Source organism: Dipodomys ordii, unplaced genomic scaffold (genome assembly GCF_000151885.1).
Source record: "Dipodomys ordii isolate 6190 unplaced genomic scaffold, Dord_2.0 Scaffold11, whole genome shotgun sequence".
NCBI classification, from domain to species: Eukaryota; Metazoa; Chordata; class Mammalia; order Rodentia; family Heteromyidae; genus Dipodomys; species Dipodomys ordii.
The window spans coordinates 344,600-350,599 of NW_012267227.1; positions in this window are offsets into that span (position 1 = coordinate 344,600).

Sequence of the window (6,000 nt, forward strand, 5' to 3'; positions counted from 1 at the left end):
GCGGCGGCGGCGGCGGCAGCACAATGTTACTCCGGAACCAAAACGCGCGGCGCCGGAACCCCGGGAACCGACGAGCGGGGACCCGCCTCCCAGGGCGCCATATTGGAAGAGGGCAGCGAAGGCGCGCCGCCACGCCCCTAAGCGGGCGGGCCCGGAGTCGTGAGCAAGTGGGCGGGGCCGACCGTGTGGGCCGGCCTGGGGGAATCCGGCCTTAGCGGGAAGGCGCACAGCCAGGTGAGGACCAGAAGTTTCTTAGGCCTTGCAGCAGTGGCTCAGGCCTCCGGATCCTAACTACTGAGGCTGAGATCCAAGGATCGCGGTTCGAGGGCAGCCCTGGCAAGAAAGTCCTTAAGCCGCTGATCTCTGATTAAACACCAGAAGGCCGAAAGTGGGAGCCATGGCTCAAGTGGTAGAGCGGTACCCTTGAGGAAAAGAAAAATAGCTCAGGGACAGCGCGCCCAGGTCCTGAGTTCAAGCCCCAGGACTGGCACAAGAAATATATATGTATATATACCCATGCGTGCCTGTGTGTGTGTGTGTGTGTGTGTGTGTGTGGTTTGCCTTAAGACAACCCTGAAAACCAAGCTGCTGCTCCGTTATCCCTCCTCCATTGTCAAGCCATGCACTTAAAATATTCAGGGGAGAGAGAGCTTTGCTTGGTGCATCAAATCAGCAGAAGCACAGCAAACGCTCACTGAAGAGGTGTTATTTACCCTTTTATCCAAGTCACAGGTCCAGAGTACCATCATCATCCTCCCAAGTCGGCAAAACATCTTTATGAGTTGTTCTATGATGTCTTTTACCTTACTAGCGACTTAAAATGCCAAACAGTTCCTCTGTTCAAACCCAAATGTAAAGAAACTCAAGGAGGAAGTATTGTGTTAAAATTCAAAACAAAACAGCTATTGCATGTGTTTTCAACTACATTGCATGGGTATGCAATCAGAGGACAAAATAGTTGTAAGCTTTGATATTTTTGCTTGTTATATATGGGTTTTTTGTTTTATTTTGTTTGTGCTAGAACTAGGGCTTGAACTCAGGGCCTCACTCCCTTAAGCTTTTTTCACTCAAGGCTGGCACTCTACCACTTAGCCACATCTCTACTTCCTTCAGATTCATTGGAGGTAAGAGCCTCAGGGACTTTCCTTCCAGGGCTCCATTCTAATCACAATCCTCAGAGCTCAGCCTCCTGAGTAACTAGGAATACAAATTCAGCCTTGGTTGTTGTTACCTCACATTTTAAAGTGTGAACCCTTTTGATCTGTGGTGCCCATATAGAAGTTTGTTTACAAATGGCAGTGTGTAGGTTGGTCCATCATCTGTTTCTAATAAAGGTACCCACATCAGCTTCACCTTTGGGGATTGATTTTCTATAACTTCATTAGGGTAAGGAGTCCAGTTTCCCCTGAACAGATAGCTATTTATTTTGAGAAGGGAGAAAAATTATTGAAAAGTAAATGTTGGTAATTTTCAGTATAATACCACAATTCTTTTCTGAATAATTTTCTCTGCCTAGTTTTATATTTAATTTGAAAGGCCATTGTAGGAAATAAGTGATTACCTTTTAGGTATTGCAATTTAATAGCTTAGGTAGAAATTCATTTAGTAAGATCCACCAGGTATTCTGCCCCTTTCAACCTGCACTTCAGTCTGAAGTGAACCTCTGAAAAATAAACCATTCATCCAAAGTCCCCATGTAGTTTTAGTTGAAAATTCATTTCCTATTATTTGAGAAAATAGACCACAAAACTAGAGATTTTGCTATGGACCTACAAATTGTTAAAATGTCTTTTTATTCAGAGTACCAGGGGAAAAGTCAACTCCATTTGCCAATTTTGCATACAAATTCTGAGCTTTTCTTAGTATCAGTATTGGCTATAATCACATTTCAGCTTTTCAACAGCCTTGCTGGATTTGAACAAGGATTTCCCAAAAAGTTCCTCCTAATTATCATTGCAAGAAATATCATAGCCACAAATATTATAAGATCATTCCATACTGATCATAAATAAAATGTCACTTTTTAATCTCTTCGCCAACCAGAATAAGCTCCATTGTCTAAATTTAAGGTACTTTAGTGTGGATGTTGTATGTAGTCTTAAAGCTTCTACATGTAGTATTTTTTTTTCCAACAATGGATGCAAGTCAAGTAATCACTCAGGCAGCAGCTGAGGTATTTCAGTGACCAAAATGCAGATTGCCTAAGGTAAAAATCCTGTGCTTTCTTGTATTTTTCCTATTTGAAGGATGTTATGGTTTAGATGTGAAATGTTCCTTGAAGACCATGTGTGCTAAAGGCTTGGTTGCTAATCCAAGTCTATTGGGATGCTATTGAAAGGTTATAGAAACCTTTAGAGGTGGGCCTTGTGGGAGGAAGTTAGATCATTGGGGAGCATGACCCTGAAAGGCTTTAGGGACTCTTACTCTCCTTGCCTCATGGACACAATCAACTTTCCTCTGTTATATGTTACCTTCCTTGGTATTCTGTTTTACCACAAGCCCAAAAATAACTTGGCCAACTGGGAACTGACTGAAACTATGAGCCAGAATATACATCCTCCTCTCCTCAAAAGTTATTTTATTCTCAGATAATTTTGTCATAACAATAGAAAGCTGATTAAAACAAGGGACTTATTTCTGAATAAGTGTAATAGAAAATTCCTCTCCTCATGAAATTATATTCTGATGGGCAAAACAAATTACTAGAGTATATGTAGTGGTAACTGCTAGGAGAAAAATGAACCCAGAGGTATGAGAGATATGAAACTCTTAAGAACTGACTTGGGTTCACAGGAAAGCTTTACTGAAAAGAAGACATTTCTTTTTTTTTTCTTCCCCTTTTCTTTGCGATATTACCATTTGAACTCAAACTTGGTAGATAGGTACTCTTCTCTTTGAAACATTGGTCTCCTTAATTTTTTTAAAATTCTCCTTAGTTTTCAGATAGGGTTTTTCTTTTTGCCAAAGCCTACTGGGACCATGATCAACCTATTTGTTTCACAGGTGATTGTGGTAACAAGCACACTCAAACACACCTACGTTTTCATTGGTTGATATGGCGTCTAACAAACCTTTTGCCTAAGCTGGCCTTGAACCTCAAACTTGATCTCAGCCACCTGAGGATCTAGGATTATAGCCTCAAGCCACTGTGCACAGTATTCATTGTCTTGTGATTTTTATTTTTAATTGTAATAAAAATTTAATTGTAATAAAAATGCCTAAAACACCAAATTAAGCATTTAACTATATAGTTCACTAGTGTAAAGTACCTCAAATTGTTTGTTATATAACCAGTTTCCTGAGTTTTTCATCCTGCAAAACTGAAATTGGCACTACTTAGGAGAGAGAGCAAGAAAAGAACAGAGAGCTAGAATAGAACAGAGAGAGCAAGAAAAGAGCAGCAAGAGCCGATGCAGATGTGACCTCTTCCAGGTGTCCCAGTTGCCTAGGTAACACAGGTACTGGGTGGAGACTTTGCTGCGAGGAGGGTGGAGTCTGCTTGACATCCAGGAGCGGACCTTACAGCCACAACCATTCAACTTGCTATTCCTAAAGTTTACGTACTCTAAGTAATTCCTATTAGTGGAATCATACAATATTTGGCTTTTTGTGTCTGATTGATTTCACTTAGAATAATGCCCTCAAGGTTCATCCATGTTGTAACAAATTCAGAAGTACCTTCATTTTCAAGACTAAAAGAAAGTCTACTGAATGTGTATTCCACATTGTGTTTATCTGTCCTTTTGAATTGCTTGGAACTTTTGGCTATTCTGAATAATGCTGCTATGAACATAGGTATTAAAAATACATATTCCAAGCTGGTGTCAGCTATTCATGCCTGTAATCCTGGCTACTCAGGAGGATGAAATCTGAGGATTGTGATTCGAAGCCAGCTTGGCAGGAAGATCTATGAAACTCTTATATCTAATAAATTACTCAGAAAAAGCCAGAAGTGGTGCTGTGATTCAAGTGGTAGAGTTCTAGCCTTGCATAAATGAAGCTCAGATAGCACCCAGACCCTGAGTTCAAGCTCCAGGACCAGCAAAAAAGAAAAGAAAAAGTCTTCCAAAGCTTGGGGATACAGCTCAGTACTCACTGGTATAGGGTCTGCTTAGCATGTGTGACACCCTGGATTTAATCTCCAGTACCAATAAAAACAAAGAATATTCCACTTTCTGATTTTGATTGCTATAATGAAATGACTGAGGCAGGCAAATTGTATAAAGACAAGATACGTTTAGCTCACAGTTTTGGACGGCCTAGGATATGGCACTGGCATCAGCTTGGCTCTGGTGAGGCTCTCATGGCTGGTGACACCACAGTGAAGGCATTATACATATAAAAAAAATTACAGTTCAAAACGGGGAGCCAGAGAGACTGGACCCCCAAAATCCCTCTCAGAAATATGTTCCTTTGACTTATGTACCTCCTCTAATAGATCACCTCTTAAAATTTCCTTCTCTTAGTACGGCAGCCTTGGCCCCAAGCCTTCAACCCTGAGCATTTGGAGGGAATACCCTTCAGCCATATCCAAAGCATAGCAGGTATAATCCAGAAGTGGAGCAGCCACATTGGAGATTGTGTTTGCTCTCTTGAGGTACCACTATAACATTCTCCATAGCTGCTGTAACATTTAACATTCCCACCCATGTGCATAAGGGACTCAGATTATCCACATGTTTGCAGAAACGTATTCTCTATATTTTTTATAATAGGCATCCCAAAGGATGTGAAGTTAAAACTCATTGGTGTTTTGATTTGTATTTATCTAATGATTACCAAAGCCGGGCATCTTTTCACATGCTTCTTAGCTATTTATATAACAACTTTGGAGAAACATGCAAGTCTGGTGATTCTTGTGTGTGTGTGTGTGTGTGTGTGTGTGTGTGTGTGTGTGTGTGTGTGTGTGTGTGTGTGGTTTGCCTTAAGACAACCCTGAAAACCAAGCTGCTGCTCCGTTATCCCTCCTCCATTGTCAAGCCATGCACTTAAAATATTCAGGGGAGAGAGAGCTTTGCTTGGTGCATCAAATCAGCAGAAGCACAGCAAACGCTCACTGAAGAGGTGTTATTTACCCTTTTATCCAAGTCACAGGTCCAGAGTACCATCATCATCCTCCCAAGTCGGCAAAACATCTTTATGAGTTGTTCTATGATGTCTTTTACCTTACTAGCGACTTAAAATGCCAAACAGTTCCTCTGTTCAAACCCAAATGTAAAGAAACTCAAGGAGGAAGTATTGTGTTAAAATTCAAAACAAAACAGCTATTGCATGTGTTTTCAACTACATTGCATGGGTATGCAATCAGAGGACAAAATAGTTGTAAGCTTTGATATTTTTGCTTGTTATATATGGGTTTTTTGTTTTATTTTGTTTGTGCTAGAACTAGGGCTTGAACTCAGGGCCTCACTCCCTTAAGCTTTTTTCACTCAAGGCTGGCACTCTACCACTTAGCCACATCTCTACTTCCTTCAGATTCATTGGAGGTAAGAGCCTCAGGGACTTTCCTTCCAGGGCTCCATTCTAATCACAATCCTCAGAGCTCAGCCTCCTGAGTAACTAGGAATACAAATTCAGCCTTGGTTGTTGTTACCTCACATTTTAAAGTGTGAACCCTTTTGATCTGTGGTGCCCATATAGAAGTTTGTTTACAAATGGCAGTGTGTAGGTTGGTCCATCATCTGTTTCTAATAAAGGTACCCACATCAGCTTCACCTTTGGGGATTGATTTTCTATAACTTCATTAGGGTAAGGAGTCCAGTTTCCCCTGAACAGATAGCTATTTATTTTGAGAAGGGAGAAAAATTATTGAAAAGTAAATGTTGGTAATTTTCAGTATAATACCACAATTCTTTTCTGAATAATTTTCTCTGCCTAGTTTTATATTTAATTTGAAAGGCCATTGTAGGAAATAAGTGATTACCTTTTAGGTATTGCAATTTAATAGCTTAGGTAGAAATTCATTTAGTAAGATCCACCAGGTATTCTGCCCCTTTCAAC